Below are 15160 nucleotides of genomic sequence, written 5' to 3'. Positions count from 1 at the left end.
GTCGCATTCATTTCAGTTGCTATCGTGGACGGTAACCGGTTCCAATCAATAATGGTTTTGAGTATGAACGATTTGGCAAAAATTGAAGTGTGGCATGTGATGCGTTTGATTTTGAAAGGGTGATCACGGCGTGGAAGCACTGCTGAGGGTGAGCAAAATAAATCATTATGAAGCAACGGATAATGTTAAATTTTGTGACAAAGAGTTAAGCGAGCGAATTGGCGACGATTAGAAAGGTTGTCAAGTCCAGCACAAGCATTTAACGCCGTGACGTTAGCATAACGTGAGTACTCGGGAAAAATGAAGCGAGCAGCATGGTTCTGCAGTCATTCGATGTTGTCTTTAACGTAGGCTTCATCTGGGTCCCAAATGGCTGAACCATACTCAATTTTAGATCGAAGTAATGTAATACAAGCAAGTTTACGCGCGTTTGCCAGCGAATGTCGAACGTTATGTTTTAAGAGGCCAAGAGAACGGTTGGCAGCTACTAGAATCAAGTTAATATGATAGTTCTTGTTTAAGTCTGACGGAAGGTAACCTCATAGATACTCGTAAGTGGAAGCTGTCTTGACTTGCATGTCTTTAAGAGAGTACGTGGTTGGGATGCAATGAGAATTTCTAGTAAAGGAGACGACCTTTGTATTAGAGGGGTTCAGGGTCATTAGCCACCACTGGCACCGAGTGTGAATAAAGTCGAGGTCAGTTTCTAAAGATTTGCAGTCAGAGTCATTTGTAATCGTTCGGAACACAACACAGTCGTCAGTAAAAAGTCTAATTTGTGAAGAAATGCAATCTGTTAAGCTATAATTAAACATCGGAAAAAGCAGGGGACCACGCACACTGCCCTGGGCTACAGCAGATGTGACATGGGCCATTGTAGAGTTACAACCATTAACAGAAGTGAACTGAACGCGAGATGTGAGGAAGTATAATGCTTGCTAGTACATGAGGGTGAATATTAAGATGTGATAGTTTGAGAAGCAGTCTGTGATGGGGAAGCCGATCAAATGCCGTGACAAAATCCAGAAACAAATCACCGACTAGAATGCCGGTGTCTAAAGAAGTGAATCAGTCGTTAGTAAATCCGGCGAGCTTAGACCCACAAGAAAATCCTTTGCGAAAACCGTGCTGATATTCATATAGGATGTTTTGATGTACAAGATAATGATCTGAGTGTGTATGACTTGTTCAAAGAGCTTGGAGAAGGTGCAGGTCCATCAAATAGCCCTATAGTTTAGATTAACATAGAGGATGCCATATTTGAGAATAGGTATTACCTTTGCTACTCGCCAGTTGTGAGGGATGAAGCCAGTTTATAAACAGTGAGAAAATGTGCAGACAAGACTTGATAAATACTCCTAGATATGATGATCAGTATTTTGTTGTCAAAGCCCAACATATCTGTGCTTGCTAGAAAACAGCCAACAAACGGACGCCACGCACAAAGGGGCACACACACACAAGGCTGACCAAACAGCCTGGTGACTTCCTTTCGTGGCGGCTTCTTCCTGACGCACCGCGGCAACGTCCTTGCTCGGCACTGAGCAGTGGCATTTAGCATACTTAAAAGATGGGGTGAAGAATAGGCAAAGAACATTGAAGACAGCCCCAGAGAACCACAATGGTGCTGCATAAGGACTTGTGTATGTGCTCCTTTCTGCGTAGCATCCATTTGCTGGCTGTTTTCTAGTAAGTCACAAAAAATAGCCCAGACACAAGTCTTGCATCTTTCTAGTTCTCTGGGCCTGTCTTCATGTTCCTTGCCTGTTCTTCACCCCCACCTTTTAAGTATGCTAATTGCCAATACTGAGTTGAGTGTGTGTGTGTGTGTGTGTGTGTGTGTGTGTGTGTGTGTGTGTGTGTGTGTGTGTGTGTGCCAATAAAAAATGGCAGCATGACAGTGTGTGTCGTTCCGTTGGCTTCGTGCCAAATCCACTCAATCCATGATTCCCAAAGACCTGGTCACCCTGCATACTCAACAAAACCAACATGAATTTTGGTTGGGGGATAGTCTGGTGCTATAAATGGCAATTAGCATACTTAAAGAAGGGGGTGAAGAACAGGCAAGGAACATGAAGATAGGCCCAGAGAACTAGAAAGGTGCAGGACTTGTGTTTGGGCTAGTTTGTGTGACATACTAGAAAAGAGCCAACAAACGGATGCCACGCAGATTGGAGCACACACGCACAAGTCTGACCAAGCAGCCTGATGACTTGCTCCGGTGGCGTCCTCTTCTGGATGCACCACGACAACGACCTTCCTCTGCACTGAGCAGTTGCAATTAGCATACCTAAAAGATGGCGGTGAAGAACAGGCAAGGAACATGAAGACAGCCCCAGAGAACTAGAAAGGTGCAGGGTTTGTGTCTCAGCTAGTTTCTGTGACATACTAGAAAACATGCAACAAACGGATGCCACAAAGAATGGAGCACACACACACAAATCTGACCAAGCAGCCTGATGACTTCTTCCGGTGCCGTCCTCTTCTTGATGCACCGCGAGAAAGACCTTGCTCTGCACTGAGCATTGGCAATTAGCATACTTAAAAGATGGGGGTGAAGAACAGGGAAGGAGCATGAAGACAGGCCCAGAGAACTAGAAAGGTGCAGGACTTGTGTTTGGGCTAGTTTGTGTGACATACTAGAAAAGAGCCAACAAACAGATGCCGCGCAGAAGGAGCACACACTCACAAGTCTGACCAAACAGCCTAATGACTTCCTCCAGCGGCGTCCTCTTCTTGATGAACCACGACAACGACATTGCTCTGCACTGAGCATTGGGAATTAGCAATCTTAAAAGTTGGGGGTGAAGAGAAGAACAGGCAAGGAACAAGAAGACAGGCCCAGAGAACTAGAAAGGGCGCAGGACTTGTGCCTGGGCTAGTTTGTGTCACCTACTACAAAACAGCACGCAAACGGGTGCCATGCAGAAGGAGCACAAACGCACAAGGCTGACCAAGCAACCTGATAACTTCCTCTGGTGGCGTCCTCTTCTTGATGCACCACGACAACGAATTTACTCTGCAGAGAGAATTGGCATTTAGCATACCTAAAAGATCGGAGTGAAGAGAAGAACAGACAAGGAACATGAAGAAAGGCCTAGAGTACTAGAAAGGTGCAGGACTTCTGTCTGGGCTAGTTTGTGTGACGTACTACAAAACAGCCAACAATCGGATGCCACGCAGAAAGGAGCACACACGCACAAGGCTGACCAAACAGCCTGATGACTTCCTGCGGTGGCGTCTTCTTTTTGATGCACCGCGACAACGACCTTGCTCTGCACTGAGAAGTGGCAATTAGCATAAATTAAAGATGGTGGTGAAGAACAGGCAAAGAACATGCCAGGCCCAGAGAACTAGAAAAGTGCAGGCCTTGTGTCTGGGATAGTTTGAGTGACATACTAAAATACAGGCAACAAACGGATGCCACGAAGAAGGAGCACACACGCACATGTCTGACAAAACAGCCTGATGACTTCCTCCAGTGGCACTGAGCAGTGGCATTTAGCATACTTAAAAGATTGGCCTGAAGAACAGGCAAGGAACATGAAGAGAGGGCCAGAGAACTAGAAAGGTGCAGGACTTGTGTCTGGCCTAGTTTGTGTCACCTACTACAAAACAGCCAAACATAGATGCCACGCAGAAGGAGCACACACGCACAAGGCTGACCAAACATCCTGATGACTTCCTCCGGTGGCGTCCTCTTCTTGATGCACAGCGACAACGACCTTGCTCTGCACTGGGCACTGGCAATTAGCATACTTAAAGATGGTAGTGTAGAACAGGCAAGGAACATGACGACAGGCCCAGAGAACGAGAAACATGCAAGACTAGTGGCTGCGCTAGTTTGTGTGACTTACTAGAAAACAGCCAGCAAACGGATGCTATGCAGAAAGGAGCACATGCACAAGTCCTTCTGCAGGATATTTGTAGTTCTCTGGGCCTGTCTTCAATGTTCCTTGCCTATTCTTCACCCCATCTTTTAAGTATGCTAATTGTCACTGCTTAGTGCAGAGCAAGGTCGTTGTCGCGGTGCATCAGGAAGAAGCCGCCACTAGAGGAAGTCACCAGGCTGTTTGGTCAGCCTTGTGTGTGTGTGCTCCTTTCTGCGTGGCGTCCGTTTGTTGGCTGTTTTCTAGCAAGCACAGATATGTTGGGCTTTCAGAACAAAATACTGATCATCATATCTAGGAGTATTTATCAAGCCTTGTCTGCACGTTTTCTGACTCTTTATAAACTGGCTTCATCCCTAACAGCTGGCGAGTAGCAAAGGTAATGCCTATTCTCAAATTGGGCATCCGCTCTGTTCCTCTAAACTATAGGGCTATTTCATGGACCTGCACCTTCTCTAAGCTCTTTTAACAAGTCATACACACTCAGATCATTATCACGTACAACATAACATCCTATCTGAATATCAGCATGGTTTTCGAAAAGGATTTTCTAGTGGCTCTAAGCTCGCCGGATTTACTAACGACTGATTCACTTCTTTAGACACCGGCATTCTAGTCGGTGCTTTGTTTCTAGATTTTGCCACGGCATTTGATCGTCTTCATGATCACAGACTACTTCTAAAACTATCATATCTTAATATTCGCCCTCAGGTACTAGCATGCATTATACTTCCTCACATCTCGCGTTCAGTTCACTTGTCTACAATGGCCCATGTTACACCTGGTGTAGCCCAGGGCAGTAGGCTTGGTCCCCTGTTCTTTCGGATTTTTATCAATATCTTACCAACTTTCAGTTCTTCACAAATTAGACTGCTTGTTGACGACTGTGTGTCATTCCGAACGATTACAAATGACTCTGACTGGAACTCTTTACAAACTGACCTCGATTTTATTCACACTCGGTGCCAGTGGTGGCTAATGACCCTGAACCCCTCTAGTGCAATGCTGGTCTCCTTTACTAGAAATTCTCATCGCATCCCAACCACATACTCTCTTAAAGACATGCCCGTTAAGAGAGGTTCCACTTACGAGTATCTAGGAGTTTACCTTCCGTCAGACTGAACCAGGAACTATTATATTAACCTGATTATACCAGCTGCCAACCGTTCTCTTGGCCTCTTAAAACATAAGGTTCGACATTCGCTGGCAAACGCGCGTAATCTTGCTTATATTACATTACTTCGACCTAAAATTGAGTACGCGTCAGCCATTTGGGACACAGATCAAGCCTGCGTTATAGATAACATCGAATGCCTGCAGAACCATGGTGCTCGCTTCATTTTTTCCGAGTGCTCACATTTTGCTAACGTCGCGCCGTTAAAAGCTCGTGCTGGATTTGACGACCTTTCTAATCGTCGCCAACTCGCTCGCTTAACACTTTATTTAAAAAATTGAACATTACCCGCTGCTTCATAATGGTTTATTTCACTCACCCTTAGTAGTGCTTCCACGCCGTGATCACCCTTTCAAAATGAAACGCATCACATGCCACACTTCAACTTTTGCCAAATCGTTCATACTCAAAATCATTAATGATTGGAACCGGTTACCGTCCACGATCGCAACTGAAATGAATGCGACATCATTTCATGAACTTTTAAAAAATGAAATTCATGTGCAGTTTTCTTTTTGTTCTCCTCTGCTCACCATTATGTGATTCATTGCGTTTTTCGTTCTGTTTATTACGTTGCTTGTTTTCATGATGTTCATTTTACGTTTTATTGCTCTGCCAGATTTTGCTAATTGTTGAGTATTCAGGTTTTGCGCTCTTGTTTTATTTTTGTTCAGTCCCTCACGTTAGATGTTCCTTCTTGTATCTTGATGTTCGAATTTTTTACCTCCCCTTTATGTAATACCCACGTGACGAGGGCCTTGAGGTGTTTCTTGAAATAAAATAATAAATGATATAAATAAAAAGCAAAGGGAGCGGTTAACTGTAGATAACATACGCCCTATTTCATTAACATCGAACCTAGTGAAATTGGTGGGAAGCGGCCTGCTAAGTCGTGTTACAGCTTTTATTTTTGCGAAGGATGTCTTGATCCCTGTAAAATTGGTTACAGGCCGGGCTGCTTGATTTGGTGTGCACACACTGACCTCTACAGTCGTATTAAGTTAGCTGGCAACAATAAACAGTTTACTGCGCTTCTCACTCAGGAGGTCAGCGGGCTACCCGGAGGACGTCCTGGTTTCCATTGCTGTGACTTTGAGTAGTGAGTTTGAGTCGCAGCACAAAAAAGATGAAATGCCTTGTGAAGAATCTAGACCTGCTGTAACGCCACGACTGCCCAAAGTCTTACATAACGTTAAAAAGGTAGCCATAAAATACGGTATTTAGGCTGCCTTTTCTGCGCCCACCAAACCGTCGTCACTTTGTTCTGGTATCTCTAACAATAGCACAAAAAATTGGCAGAGGCTTAGCTTGGTTAAGCCCGGAAGGTTACGAAAGCAAATTACGAGCAAGTTTGGCGACTACAGTAGTGAAAGGCGAAAGCCTGACTGCTGCACGGAACGCCGGAATTAGCTTAAAGTGTTATTCAGGTGTCCAGTAAACGACAGAGTTGGTAAGGCGCGTTTCCTTCCCTCCAAATCAACGCAGTCTACAACGCTCTCTATGTCAGAGCGCATCAATGAACGCCAGAACACAGGTCAAGCTAAAGGTCAAACGTGGAACCGCCGGGACGACGCAGAAGGCTCAAAACCTAGGGCAGTATTGCTTTCGCAGTAAAAAGAAATGTAATGTCAAGCACCAGAGCATGTTCATCAAATGCACAACCGATGTTTTTACTCGCTTCCATTGTCCTGTCGCAAGGCCTACATAGGTCAAACAGGTCAATGTGTCAACGACCGTATGGGGCAGCACCGCACTTCGCTGCAGCCATGCAACACAGCAAATCTGCCAAGACATTGCAACCACTGCAAAGACTGCACCCCTCTGTTCCAAAATGTCAGAATAATCGGCCGCGGCAAAACGCAGACAGAACGAGAAATCTAAGAAGCCTTCAAAATGAAGCAGTTAGGAAATGAATGCCTCAGCGACAGTTCTGTCAGGTTTCACAGCAAAAGAGTACAGTTTCATGAATGGGACCTAGGTTGTCACATGCTATCTTCCATCTCTTGATCAATTTTGTTCTTGTTGTTTTGATAGCTGTTGTGATTGTTGTCGCGCATGTGCACTCTGTTCTGTTGTTGGCGATAAATGAAGAATATTTCAGTTGTGTTTCCAGCGTTGTCCTGTGTACTTCTGCTTGTGAACGCGTCCTTTCGGCTGGTTTCCCACTTACAGTGCACCAACTGGCCCAACAAGCTATGCTTCTTGAATGCTTGGCTAATTTTTTGTCAGTTTTAGTCTCTCTTGAAACTTCAGAAAAGATTTTTTTGAGCCGTTTCCTATGATTTTTTGTCTCATCTACTTTAAAAGAGGTCCGTTTTGTTTCTTTTCCTGGCCAGGCAGGTATTCATTCAAACGAGGTGGCTGATTACTTAGCAAGGTCAACTCTTGGCGGGTCAGTGACACATCCCGTCCCGAACTGCAGTCTGCTGGTGATTTACATTTTTCAGTGCTTCCAACACATATCAGCGAGGCTGCGTGGTCTCTTACTAAATAGCACTGATTATCAGCACACAGCATATAATTGGAACGTCCGTTTGTGTAAAACCAGGCTGTGTGAGGTATCAATGACTCGGTTGCGATGCAGTATTCCCAGTTCAAAGTTATATCTGTGCAGTTGTGTGTGGTCACCAACCAACCTATGTGGCTGATGAGGGGACGTTGAATCTGCAGACAATTTCCTCCTCTAGCCCTTTGAGGGTCGAATTATTTTGAAGAAAACTTTCCCAGGTGGTCAAATTACTTTATTGCGGATCTTCAATTTACAAAATGTATATAGTCGAGAAGAAATAGTAAAAAAAAAATTAGGAACAGTACTTTGGTGACAGCATCACTCACAACTGGAAAATGTCCAATAGAATAGAATAGCAATGGTGATAAGCAAGCTAAGAGCAGCACCAATAAAGATAGAAATCAACTTTCGCCGCCTCTGCAAAACAGTGCCCACAAAGAGAAAACACGTTTCGCGCGACTCCGTTGCGATCCCGGGGCGTAATCGAAACCGCGTAGCCGCGTTCCCACAGAGGGTAGAATACCTCGCGAGCAACATTGATAAGCAAGCTAAGAGCAGCGCCAATAAAGATAGAAATCAACTTCGGTAGCCCCTGCAGATAGTGCTGACAAAAAGAAAACTCTAATTTCGCGCGACTCCGTTGCGATCACGCGGCGAAACCAAAACTACAAAAGGGGTGTTGCCGCAGTCTGTGCCGCCGCGCTAAAGCTAGACATAAGTTCTGCTTATCTCCGTAAGAAGGCAGCACAAAATTCAGACACTTCTTGTAAGTCCTAAGAGGTGGCAGCACCCCCCAGTGAGCACGCATCGTTCTTTGGGCGCAAAATTTCAAACGGAAGATCGAAACCGTACCCGTACGGCAAAGACCTTGCGGGACAGAAAACCGCCGCCGTACATATACGGCAAAAACCTTCAAAGGGATAGGCACCCTGCACCCGCCAGGCACCGCCACCGTGGAGGCTGCGTTCAGCTCCCCCGCGCGGCCAGTTCCTCGTCCCTGTCAGGAAGGCTCGCCCCGCGACTGCGAAGGGATGGCGTCTGCTAGCGGCTGCCGCTGTTCGTAGGGGCCGGATTTCGATCTATTCATTGATGAGATTGAAAATTTCTTTCCAGGAGCGAACGTCAAGAAAGGAACGAAGCTTTCTGAAGCAGGCCATGTGCACAACGTGAAAGAGTGCACCGGCAGCGAAGTAGCAGCCCGGTGCATTGCGCATCACTGCGCCACCGAAAGCGATCAAATTAACGCTAAGAAATATTTGTACCTAATGCCGGTTAGCGCTGAACTCTCATTCATTTTTTTTTTACGTAGCTATCTTGCAGTAGATAGCTTGTTGCCGCGGGCTGCAGTTGCAAGGCAGGCATCGCAGGCAAATGTAAACACGCTGCTTCGTGGCTATATTTTTGGAGCGGTGTGAAACGCTCTCCAAAACGAGCCGCCTGCGAGTCTGGGGTGTTTCTGCATTTAAAAAGGCTCACCCTGAACTCTCAAAGACGGCCAGGCGGCATAACATTGAAGGTAATTAGAAAACTCCAATTTCTGAGCAAACGGCGCAAACCTGACTTCATAACATTCTCGCTTGCCACACCTTCGGTGTTCGATGTGGAATACCCTGTTCAAACTACGCCTTGTAATGATGGGCCCATTGCGTAACCTGCCACTCATATTTTCTCTTTTTTTCGGCAACTGCCAGGTCATTATCGCTACAACACGTGCGTCAGTATTTTGGTGATATGAGATGTCCAATGAATGAGCTTTTGCAAGCAGAAGAGAATGCAAGCTGCGGCGAAGCGCCTGTGCGCACTGAAACTCCGGCCGAAAACATAAAACTTTTTGACCGGGATTCTGGAAAAAAAGGAGTATCCCAGCTATTTCATGCATGATTCTTGCAGAAAGCTTGTGCTCAAAAAGCGGAATTTCATTGCAATGTTTGTTTAATTTCTGTGCATTTAGTAGAAGTGCCCTGACTCTTCGACATTCGGATATCTGATTATTGTACTAAATTATCACCTAATCGTTCAGAGGTGGAGGCAAATATTTATCAGGAGCGTGTTGCCGTTGCCCCTGAAAACGTGCCTTTACTGTCGAAAGAGACGCTGGACGACAAGGCGCAGTGGAAGCGAGCAAGGATTCTGCGCACAGCTGGAACTAAGGTAAGCGATTCGTTGCAGCGCAAAATTTGGGCTCCTTCCTAAGGTGTGACAGCGGGCGAGTTTCGGAGTCGCTTTTTAAGCCCACATATTGTTGACAACCAAGTCAATGACCGGAAATCGTAGGTGCAAGAAGAGGGAAGCGTTCCCAGACAGCCACTGGCATTCATCCGAGTCTGCTGAATTTGCCATGAGTCAAAAACCTGTCTAGGAGGTAATGCATGAGTCAAGCAAGCGTCTTCCGCACGGGTTTGACCATTGTTTGGCCAGAAACCGCGCGCGCGTGCTGCCCGTCGCGAAGCGTGGGCCGTCTCCCAATGTCGCGTTGGAAATCCATAAAACCTTGTCCGAGGCGAATTTATATATGTATTATTGCGTCCTACAACACAGCAATGTGTCCTGCTGTTGTTATGTGCTATTTTGTGCTCGGGAAGGAGTCGCACAACCGCTTCGCGACAGCGCGCGTAACACAGCGGGAGCTCTCGGACTGCCCCCGCCTTCCTGACAGGGACGCGCGCGCTGCCGCCAGTGGCGCGCGCGTCGGGCGGGAGTTAGATGCGCAGGGTGCCTATATTGTCAAAAGTTGGCACTTCAGAGAAAGATTTACCTGGAGGTCCCTCTCTCTAGGTTCGGGCCCCTGTCATCGCTTCGTTGCGAGCTCAAAAGGATTTGCTCGGGTGCAACTTGTGGGGTTCTCTATGATTACGTAATTGCAACGGGTAGGTCGATTTGCTAACTCTTTCAAAATTCTTGAAGCTTTTCTTTTTCATTTCTTCAAAATATTCTTCGTTATTTAACTTTAAATAATCTTCTGTTGTTTTTCATCGATACATTTTTCAAAATTCACGCTTGGCTCTGATATTTTTGTCGTAATCGCCTACGCAAATTTCCTGTTTATTACACAATACCATGGCCAATCTCCCCATGCGGGTATGTGCCATGTCTTGAAAGGAAGAAGAAGAAGGGGTTGTGCCATGGTTTAAGAGGAAGAAGAAGGAGAAGAAAACTGCCGTTCGAAGTAAGGACTCCCTTTGTGTCTACCAGTTCTGCTCTCGTTTGGTGCGAGCGCCACAGGATTCTCGTTAAGCACTATTTCCGGCTACCTTCATGATTACATTATTGCAAGTGGTCGTTTACCGTGTAAAATGCATATAAAATTCAACCGCATGTCCTAAAAGCGTATTTTATTTTATTCCTCGCATATATAATTTGTTTATTTATTTAAAAATTTCCCCTATTAATATATTTTCTAATTTCAGTCACTTTAAATTTTTTCCACACCTGTAATACGTTGGAATTCACCACTGTACCTTGGCCAATCCCCCCGCGTGGGTATGTACCATGATTACTGTGGAGAAGAAGAAGAAGAAGGATGTAATTGTTTGCTTGTTCTTCCCTTTGCAGGGCTTTTGTCGGTGGTCTTGGGGCGGCTGTCGACGTCTTGTCCTGGTCAAAGGAACTGCCTGTGGTAGGCCAGCGTTCCCCTGGGCGCGTTTTTTCGAGGTGACATCGCAAGGCCCCCCCGCCAAGCTCCGGAGCGCAGGTGAACATGGATTCAAGGGGGAACTCCGGTACCCCGCAGAAAGTAAGCGTTCCCGGTCCAGCGCCCACACCGCTACGACAATCGCCCAAAGCCGGGACAGCGTCGGCAGACTGCTCTGACGATAAAAGGATGCCATCATTCGTGCTCAAAAGTACGCTTTCACCAGAGGCCCCGGTGTTCGTACCAAGGCACTTCAGAGTCCCTCTGCCACAGGAAGTTGCAGAGCCCTGCCCACCCTATCCACCTTCACCACAGTCACAGGACGCGAGCCAGTATGCAGTGCTGGACTCATGAGCTTCATTGACGACGTCACGCTGTGTCCTGCTGAGTTGGACGCCAAAATAGAAGACGTCACAAGCATATTGAGTGGCATTACCGACGCTGGCGGTCTCTCTCAGGTCGTCGACACTATCTTCCAACAGGGACTGAAAGAGGCTAACTTCAGGTTTAGCGGGGCACGCCTGCGCAATTATCTTGGAAGCAACCTTCACATTCGAGGCGTGGAGGAGGACTTTACAAATACGCTTCTAGACCGGTGTCACAGAGAGTGCGTCAAGCGAAACGACTTGGGGTCCGGTGATTTTGACGAAGCCTAGTTGCGCGTGTTGCTGCTGTTCATTGCTGAACTGTTCTCTCGGATGGCGTTTCTGCGGGAGGACCACTCCTACAAGGTGAAGCACCTGGCCGTCTGCATTCCCAACATGATGCACGCGCTTCTGCAGTCGCTCACCAAGGAGAACATCACCATCCTGGTGCTGAAGCTTACTGGCGCCTGCCTGGAGGAAGGTGGGCTCACCCGAAACCGACTGTTGTGCCCTCGACAGTGTGTTTGAGAAGCTCTGCGAGATCTCTCAAAAGAAGGACATTGACCCGACCGCAGCGCTGATGGTCAAGAATGTCCTCGAGCTTCGTGAGAGGAACTGGGGCCGCTCTTCGTCGTCTTCGAGCTCCCCATCGACTGGCCAGGCGGATGACTGCCTTCCCATTACTTGTGGTCCCGACGGCGTGCCGGTCTGCAGTGAAGAGGAGAAGTTTATCCAAGAGCTCCTCCTCACAGAACGGATGGGGAACATCGAAATTTATTTATTTATTTATTTGAACATACTGCAAGCCCTTTTCGGGCCCATGCAGGAGTGTTTACAATGCATCATTGATCAAACACAGTAAAAACAAAAATTCAAAATTACAGAGATGTTCTCTGACCCAAACACAAAAAGACCAGGAGAGAATTAAACAGAAAAGTCAATTTTTTCGATATAATTAAGAAATAGTTCCACGGACGTACACTTCACCGCATCTTCAGGCAATTTATTCCAATATGATATAGCATCTGGAAACAGGGAGTACCTGTGGATATTTACACGGCTGACTGGTTGACGAAGTGTTTTACTATGGTTTGTTCTAGACGAGTGTTTGAATGGCGGGTGTAAGTATAGTGAATTGGCTATTTTGAAGTGACCGTGAAGAAGTTGGAACAAAAACTTTAATCTTGAAATGATTCTTCTCTGTGACAGGCTTTGTAAATTTGACTGAACTATTAGGCTGGTAGCGCTAGTTTGACGTGAATACTTTGAATAGACGAACCTCACTGCTAGTTTTTGGATGCGCTCTAATTTGTTGATTAAACTTTTTTGATGGGGGCTCCAGACTATATCCGCATATTCTAGGGTAGGTCTTATAAGAGTTTTAGAGGCACTGAGTTTAATATGGGCCGGCGTGTAACGGAGCTTTCTCCTTAAATAATGTAATTTACCTTCAGCTTTAGAGCAAATGGATTTGATGTAGGGCTCCCAACGCAGGTTAGATGTTAGGATGAGCCCCAGATACTTCACCTGATCATATTTTTTAACCTGTGTGTCACCAAGTGTGTATGTAAAACTTAGAGGATGCTTCTTATTAGTGAATGTGATACTTTTGGTTTTATCTGCGTTAAGTTAACATTCCCCAGGTCATACACCAAGCGTGGATTGATTCTAGGGAATTGTTAAGGAGAATTTGATCGTCAGATTTTCTTACAGCTATATATACGACACAATCGTCTGCAAAAAGGCGAAGCTGGATCGATGAACTAACACAGGAATGAATATCATTTATATAAATGAGGAACAAAAGAGGCGCAAGTACTGATCCCTGGGGTACACCCGAATACACATCCAGGTTTTGCGAAACGTATTCACCTATTTTAACGCATTGTTTTCTGTTCTGCAAATAGCAGGAAATCCATGACACAATGTTGCGATCAATGCCAAAAGATAGTAATTTTGTTACAAGGTCATCGTGAGGAACAACAACAAACGCTTTAGAGAAGTCTAAGAATATAGCATCTATCTGGTAGCCTTCATTAATTGCGTTAGCGATGTCGTGAGTAATTTCAGCAAGCTGCGTTACTGTTGAAAGCCCTGTTCTGAAACCATGTTGTTTTTCATAAATGAGATTATTATTTTCTAGATATGAGATTATGGCTTTAAAAATAATGTGTTCCATCATTTTACAACTAGTGCTTGTTAACGATATCGGACGATAATTATTCAGTTCAGTTTTAGGACCCGATTTGTGTATAGGAATTATTTTGGCACAGCGCCAGTCATCTGTAATTACGAGTATTTGTAAAGATGTTGTGTAAATTTTATGCAGGTATTTAGACACCCAGTCAGCGTATCGGACTAAAAATGTGTTCGAGATGGAATCAGGACCCGGAGATTTTTTTGTGTCAAGTGTTTGTAAAAGAGAAAGGATTCCATCTTCACTAATGATTAGTTCTGTCATGGGTTCCTTGATTGTGTATGCGGGTAGAGAAGCGTGAGAGGCTGTTCTGGTGAAAACGGACTGGAAAAACTTATTGAATTCATTTGCAATGTCATCAGGTTTACTTATGGTGTCGCTGAAATCTGTAATGATGGAACCAGTTGACTGTTCTTCAGATAAGTAGCACCAAAACTTATGAGGGTTTTGAGCCATGAAGGAAGGCAGCGTCAAATCAAAGAAGCGAGTTTTTGCGTCTCGGATTTTGCTCTGTAAGCAGTTAACAAGACTTGCAATGTCATTCTTGTTTCCTTTTTTACGCCGTCGTTTTATTTTTCTTTTAAGTTGAATTATCTCGCGCGTTATCCACGGGTACTCCCTCTTTATGCGTTTTTTTCGAAGCGGAACGTATCTCTTTTCGCAAGTATTTACAATGTTTTTAAAACAGGACCATAGTTCACGAACATCGGTCAGTGCGCTGAATTCGGCAAAGCTGTTCTCAAGTGCATTTAGAATTGCAGGGTCATCTGCACGCTCATAGTCCTTGACAAAGGTTGGCAGTGTTTTCTTCTTTTTGCAAGTGACTACTATGGGGCATGAAAATACTAGCAGTTTGTGGTCAGATATGCCGTCTTCGATGCGCACTGAACACCCTGGAAGTGTACTGCTAACAAAAATTAAATCAAGAGGTGAAGAGGAAGACGACAGAACTCGGGTGTTATCGGTAACCAGCTGATCTAAGGAAAAACTAAATGCTGTAAATAAAAGCGTTTCCGCGCTTTGGGCATCTTTTCCGTCGTGTGAAAAGTCCGCCCAATTTATCCCCGGCAAGTTAAAGTCCCCCGATAAAATCAACTTAGATCTTGAGTTAGTGTGCTGGGACAGATAATCGTTCATTTTTTCAAGATAATCTGGCGGGGCGTTTGGGGGTCGATACACGCCTCCCAGTAATATACATTTACCGGAATATGTTATTTTGCACCACACACTTTCGTGGTTATCAATACCCTTCAGGACTGAATATTTTATGTTGTTTTTAATAGCTATAGCTACACCACCCCCTCGCGAACCCCTATCTTTACGTAGCAATTTATATGTTGATGGAACAACTTCCGAATCATGTACCCCTGCCTGTAACCATGTTTCTGTTATAA

This window comes from Amblyomma mixtum, chromosome 10 (assembly GCF_055824585.1).
Source record: "Amblyomma mixtum isolate Tamu chromosome 10, ASM5582458v1, whole genome shotgun sequence".
Classification (NCBI taxonomy): Eukaryota; Metazoa; Arthropoda; class Arachnida; order Ixodida; family Ixodidae; genus Amblyomma; species Amblyomma mixtum.
This window is presented reverse-complemented; position numbering follows the sequence as displayed.